Consider the following 6,943-nt stretch of genomic DNA (forward strand, 5'->3'; position numbering starts at 1 on the left):
GCGGGGGGCGGGACTTCCGCCAGCCGGAGGCCGGAAGCGGGTCTCTCATGCGAGCGGGTGGTTGAGAGGAGTCTCGGCTCGCAGAGACGTTTCGGGCCCCGGAGGAGCCGCCGCCGCCGCCGCCCCCGCCCCCCGCCCGCTCCCCCCTCCGGCGCTGCCGCCGCCCCGCTGCGCCCCCCCCCCCCTCGGCCCCGCCCCGCGCTCCGCTCTCCTCCTCCTCCTCACGGCATCCGGCGGCGGCGGCGGCGCGGCGGCGAGAGAGGCCCCGGCGCCAGCGGGAGCGCGGCGGAGCGGCGAGAGGCCCCCGCGCCGGCGGAGCCAGCCCTTCTCTCCCCTCCCCTCCGTACCCGACCGTACCCCCCGCGCCGAGCTCCGGCCCGCGGGCGGCGGCGGCTGTTGGTGACAGGTGAGTGCGAGGGCCCGCCCGGCCCGCGCTCCCCGGGCGGCGGCGCCCGCCGGGGCCGTTCCGCGCCCGGTGTGCGGGGGGGGAGACACCCGCCCCCAGCGCTCCGCCACCCCTTCGCTCCCCTCCGGGGAGGCGGCCGGAGCCGCCATCTTCCCGCCCGAGGCGGCTCCCGGGGGAGCGGCGGCGGCGGCGGCGGGAGGAGGATCCCGGCGCGGGGCCGGCGGGGCAGGGCGGGCGGGCCGCGGGGCCGCTCCCGCACTGCAGGCCGGGCACGGTGGATGAGCTTTGCCCCCGCGCTGCCGTGCACCGGGGGAGCCGCCCGGATTGGAGCCTCCCCGGATTCCCCCCCCCGGGGCCGATGGGACCCCGCGGAGCAGCCCCCGGCCCATCGCTCGGGGCAGCGCCGAGTTCCCACCCGAACGTCTCCACCAGCCGCGTCCCGAGCAGGGGAACTGCCCAACGCTTGCCGGAGCAGGCGCCGCGCAGGCCGTGTGTTACCCCCAGCCAGGATTGTGGTGGTGGTGGTGGTGGTGTTGGCCCTTCGGTAGCTGCTTCGTCCCAGTTGTTTTTCACTCTCAGTTTCAGTTTGTGCAAGTGCTCAGAATTAGCACTTAGCAGCTCTCTCCGCGGCTTAAACAGAGGTGCACTTGCCAGACAGTGTTTGTTGTGTGAGATTCCTGTGTGGCAGATAAGTATAATTATTTTTATTCTGCAGGTGAGCGAATTGAGGCAGGGTGTTTAAGACTTGCCTGTGGCCACAGAGAGAGCTGGATTCAAAACCACTGTTTAAACTTGAGTCACGGTTGGGGTAAAACCTGGGAATTCTGGCTTCTGATTCTGCGTCTTGTCGCTAGCCTAGTTTTGCTGGCCTCTGTGTGAATCGTTAGTAAAACTGGAGAACGGATCTTCCTTAAGTACTGACTCAGGGATTGCTATTGAAAGGTCTGTCGTGTGGTTTAAGTTTCGTGTCCAACTTATCTGTTTTTTACAGGTTGTATAAATTCTCAAAGGTCAAAGAATGTTCTTTTTTTTTTTTTTTTTTTTTGGTTTTTAACTTGCTGGGATTTCACAACTCTTGGGTTTTGATTCTGGTCTGGTAACTGTTTTTATCAGTTGAACTTTCACTTCTCCCTGCTGACTTGTAAGCATTTCTTCAAGTTAATTCTTGAGATATGAAGCTAATCAGCTTAATAATTTTAGTTATTACAGCAACATTGATATTTTCTATTTTTTTAATTATTTTTTGTAAGATGTGAAAGGAAGGTGAAAGCTAGGGTGAGGCCTGATAAAACACATAAAGAAGAAAGTATGTTTGTATATATAATATCTTATTCTTCCAGGTATATTGTCATTCACCTATGTATACTATTTATATGGAAGCCACAATTATTCTTATGTTTAATTGGTCTTAGATTTTTGGGGAAAAATAATCCTTATGGGAACTGAAGTAGAAGTTTTGCTTAAATGAATGAAGAGTAAACATTTGACCTCTTGAATGTTCCTTAATAATATATGTGTATGTAATCAAGTCCTTAAGTGCACACAGTGTTCTGAGTTAGATTGAATTGTTTACTTTGTAATTTTTTCTGGATTTTTTTTGTAAGTGTTTAAACACAAACACCTGAAGGGAATAAAGGTGTCAGCACAAGTGTGCGCTGCCTTGGTTGCTTTTTGTGGCTTGCTCTAGTGCAAATATACACATAGAAAGGTAGCAAGGACTGATATGTAGATATTATATATATTACTTAGATATGTGGCTGGAACTTAAATCTGCTTCAGTACATAACCAAGACAGAAGATCTGGAAGTGGAGGCAGTTGTGGGGGCTTTGGGATTTTGTTGAGGTTTCTTGTTTCTTTGAGACATGCAGTAACTGTGTAGGCAGTTTCTAGCGATGATGTCTTATTCGATTAGAGTGAAATTAACTACTTGGTTTATTTGCTGAAATGCAAAGTAAATACAGTCAGGCTTGTCTAATCTACATGTTCCGTGGAGATCTGTTGCTGCGTCTCTTATTTAGTCTCGTATCTCGCAGTGGCTTTGGCTTTAAATCAGTTGAGAGCTTAATTGGCATGGTAATATAAACTCTTTGTTAAATATTTATTGCATTACCTCACAAAATGCACATGCTAGACACGGAAAAGGCATGTTTCTGACCATAATGCGTGGCAAATATAAAGTGACAGGTGAAAGGTAGCAAAAAAGGAGTTATAAAAAACCAAAGTAATTAGATGTAGATGTTTTCCATCAGTTTGATTTTTTGTAAGCTAGGTGGCTTTTAGGACTTTCAGCGCCATTAATGTTTAATTCCATGGTGTCTGTATATATTCATCAGGCATTCGCATTCTCGTAAATTAACAGGTGAGGTACGCAAATAAGCACACAGGGCACTTGACTTACCTTTTCTAGTACCTGTCTTGGAAGGAGCATGTTTTGCAAAGGCCATGGCCCTATCGATCTTGGAGAAGAGGAGAATTCTTGCCTTGGAGGGGTGAAGGTGGCCGTAGAGGCAGCTCACAAATGCAGCGGCAGGAAGGCCATGGCTGGCAGAGAGAAAAGGGCAAAGAGACCTGATGAAGAAAAGCAAAGAAACACATTTTCAAGTCTGGAGAATGTTAAGCTTTGGGAGTGTGATTTCTGTGTCTGTGCATGTACACGCACGTGTGAGGAACTGTTAGGTGACGTAAGGTGTTGTAAAAAATGTAGTTTGTAGACTGTTCTGTTCCTTAAAGCATTTACTCACAAAATAGCATTTTTAGACAAATAGTTTGTGTAACTCTTAGACATAACTGTAGAAAATAATCTCAGGCTGCATTTTTTCCTGTGTGCAATCAGTGATATTCAACTAACAGGAGCAGTGGAAGTCTGACATATCTGTATTCAGAATGTGTACACAGGTATGAGTCGGAAAGAAAGGATGTTACAAAACAGGACATTCTTAGGAAGAAAGTTAACCCCTTTCCCTGCAGTTTTGAAAGAGGTGGTGGTGTGTGGAGAGCTGTGTAGAAGATGAGAGTAAAAGCTACTCTTGTAGTAAAGGCCTCGGAAAGGTATATGAGCAATGTTGTTCCTAAAGCAAGGCATACACATGCTGAAATTAATACTATCATTTTAGTCCATATAAAACAAGATCTAAGAGGGTGGGTTTCGCTACAGAAACCAGTCATTAAATTAGGGAGGGGAAAGTGATGTAGAACTTAACCTGTGCAATAGTGCTAGTTTTATGTGATCCCTCAAAAAAGAGAAGATGCACACGCACTCAGCCTCTTCACCCTGAACTGGTAATGTACTTTATCAAAGGTACCAGTTACAACATTTTCAAACTAATATGTTGGGAAAACTCTCTTTTCTTTTGCTGTGTGTTAACTCCTCTGTGCTAGACTCAAGGCAAGCTAGTGTGTGACTCAGTGATATTTCACCTGGTCAACAAAAATATTTTAGTGCTGTAAATACTGGATAATTGAAGAAGACCCACTGCTATTCTAGCAACCTTTTCTTTCCCTTTAGGGATATGCTGACTTTGACTGGCTTATGATAACATAGTGTCTAAAACCAGTAAGTTTGATGAACTTCTTAGAAACAAACTAGATTTCTGTTCCACCCATTCATTTAAATTAACCTACTCAAATTCCACAAAGTAGTGCGAGATAGAAATATATTCTGTTAATTGGTTCCTAACTGATATTTCATAAGTTTTGGTGATGTGATGGAGCCCAATATGTATAAAATCCCTGGTCTTTCACACTTGTGTGTGTTACATACCCTTCCTAAAGGAGGGTGCCTCCCCATTCAGAAGCAGGCACCACAGAGTAATACCTGGAGACAACAAAGGTACTTTGGAGTACTTAAATTAGGTGTGACTGTAATACAGCATAATTGTGCGATTAGGAGAACCATGACAGTGTTCATTCTGTGATGTGTGCTGCTGCAGGTATTTTGTGTCTGGGTATGTGTTTCAGGAACGGCAATTAACTCCAAAATTGGAAGTCTGACAGAGGTTACTAATATGTGGCTCTCTGCTTGGCCTGGAACATTGCAGGGAATTGGGGAAACGCTGTTTTGACGCCCTGATGAATCACCAATTTTTTTGAGTCTTAATCTTTTTGAACGCTCTCGTTTACCATGGAGGGCTTGGCTATGCATATTCTGGATCCTGTCAGTCCAGCTCCTTAATGGGTAGTTGAATGATGTAATACAAAAGGAATCAGTCGCTCATAAGCTGAATGGATTGCCACCTCTGCACTTCCAGCAGCTCTGTTGTTGTTCACACAAGGCTGTTGGCATGTAAGGAGCTGGTGTCTCAGAGAGTATATCCTACAGTAAAGGTTTATTCTGGATTGCCTTTGTGTCCATGTAGCGTTCACAGATGTCTCGAGTTCAGTGTACATGTATTTAAGGCAGCTGTGCACACCTTTTAGTTCTGGACTGTTGCACATATAGATAGAAACGTAGGTGCCTCTAGAAATGTGTGGAAATCTACCTGCCACAGTAGCTTATGATGAATTAGACACAGAATTGCTTTATCTGTTAGGGACTCCTTTCTAAAATGCCAATATCATTTCCGTTGTTGAAATCAACAAACACTGGCAATATAGACTTTGGAAATTACACCTGCAGATGCTATCAGTTGTTCACATGGGACATGTTCAGGAAAATACTGTTTTCAGTATAGTTGTAGAACATAGTTGTTTTATCTCAAGCTTTTTGCAAGTCTAAGTACTGTATTACCTAATTTTGCTTTTAGATTGCTTGTTTCTTGCACAAGTATCTGAACAGTATTTTCCCTTTGGAAAGGTTAATTCTCCCTCAGCTTCATAATGGTCTTCCCTGCTGTCTTCTGGAAATAAGCAACAATGGTGAATGTTAATACTTCATTGATGGTATTCATAAGGCAGACTTCCATCTGTCTTGTTAGTGGAGTTGCAAACTTGCTTAAAACATTGTAGATTTCTGTTACTCTGTAAAGTGTTTATTCATGTTTCTGGGCAAGCCTAATGTTCTGCAATCTATTTTCAAGTATTTTATAATTACAGAATGTCAGTGATCTGACAGGGAAACCCGAAAAAAAATATTAGTTAAATAGTAACTATGCTGAGGAAAAAAAAGTAATTGTTTGATAAACCTCAGTTGGCAGAAATGTAATGAAGTGCTTGAGAAGCTTTACAGTGATGTTTCTTGGCAGCTTTATGGTTTTGTTTTCGGTCAGTGCTGGTATCCATATGCGTATTTTCACAGGTTGTGGTGCTGTTGCAGGTTGCTCCACAACAGTCTGACTGACTGTTGTTCAAACAAGGAACTGATGAATCAACAGGCCAATGTCCAAAGTAGCTTGCTTTTCCATACCCTGGTGCCGAGGGCTTATGCTCAAATGTTTGGATGTATCCTTCTGTTTTCTGATTCTTGTTCTAGGAATTAAAAGTAGAGCAAAAGTGAAGAATGCAGTGGGGCATGGTTACTCCAAGTGCTGAGCTACCTATATGCGCAGAATTTGCAGTCTTATCTCCGTTTCATTCCCATTCAGACAGATAGAAGCAGAAAACGGTCAGCATGTTGCTGTTTGAAGCAGCAAAGCAAACAATTTGGGCAAAATATCATTGTCTACTTTGGCGCATCTCCAGGATCTTGAGTTTGTGTCCCTGCTCCTGTTTAAAAGCTTCTTGTCCAATTCTTCATAATAAATATCTCAAAGATTTGTACTATAAAGAAGGGAAGGGACCCTTTCAAATGATCATGTGTTGCAGCATAGTCTGCAGACTGTTTTTTTATGATTACGATTTTCTTAGTTAACATTGTGTGTTTTAACTGCCTGAATTCAAGGAATCAGTGGAATTTTTAGGAGGGTCTGTGCCCAGTTATTTTGACTTGCAAGGAAGAATTATTGACATTCAATCCAAGCTAAAATATTGAAGCGGTCCATCCTTTAACAGTGAGTCAAAACCTGAATTACCAGTAGTTTTGATTACAGTGAAACTCTTAAGAAGGTGGGGTGCTCTGTGAACAAATGTGCACCCAGTAGGTGATAGAGTCTTTCATACAGTGTTTTAAAATTAGTTTTAAAGCAAGAGTTGCTTCTGGTTTTGGTGGAGTTTGTAGTGGAGGATAGTGGCCTTTTTTGAAAGAGGAAGTGATACTAAAATGACTGGATTATTTAGGTTAAATTTTATTTTTGGCAAAGAAGTTAATGAAATAATTGTTGGCAAAAACACTAGCTTCCTTTTCTTATACAAAACCTTAAAGCTAAATGATGCTTCATCTGTAAGTAGTTTCATTTCACTTTAGATATGGTCCTGAACATGTTCCAAAACTTAAAACTAACATATTTTAGATAAATGGAATACTTTTCAAGTCATCTGAAAAAAAACTAATCCCCAGAGCCTGAGGGGAGTTCATCCTAGGGTGTTTGTTTTGCAGAACATCTGTTTGTTGAAATAATCTTTGCATAGTCAAGGGTTGTTGTATACATTCATGATGGAAGAAAACTTGTCACTGTACCTTTTTGTTTGTCATGGTGTCATCTTATTTGGTTATTTATAGGCCT

At 44.0% G+C, this 6,943-nt stretch overlaps 1 protein-coding gene across 3 annotated transcripts in view; it reads left to right on the forward strand.

Annotated features, from left to right (window-relative positions):
• Nucleotides 1–339: 339 nt before the first annotated feature.
• LARP4B (La ribonucleoprotein domain family member 4B) overlaps nt 340–6,943 on the forward strand; it is a 58,168-nt gene continuing 51,564 nt past the window's right edge. Inside the window, exon 1 of one of the 3 annotated variants that reach the window (XM_027886130.1) lies at nt 340–406. The gene's annotated coding sequence lies outside the window, so the exon portion shown is untranslated. Of the gene's footprint in view, nt 407–704; nt 896–6,943 lie in introns of those variants that run through there. The other 2 variants (XM_027886131.1, XM_027886132.1) reach the window with 2 other exon arrangements.

The sequence above is a fragment of the Empidonax traillii genome, unplaced genomic scaffold (genome assembly GCF_003031625.1).
Source record: "Empidonax traillii isolate 1590-97213 ecotype Southwest subspecies unplaced genomic scaffold, ASM303162v1 scaffold178:size2223814, whole genome shotgun sequence".
NCBI lineage: Eukaryota > Metazoa > Chordata > Aves > Passeriformes > Tyrannidae > Empidonax > Empidonax traillii.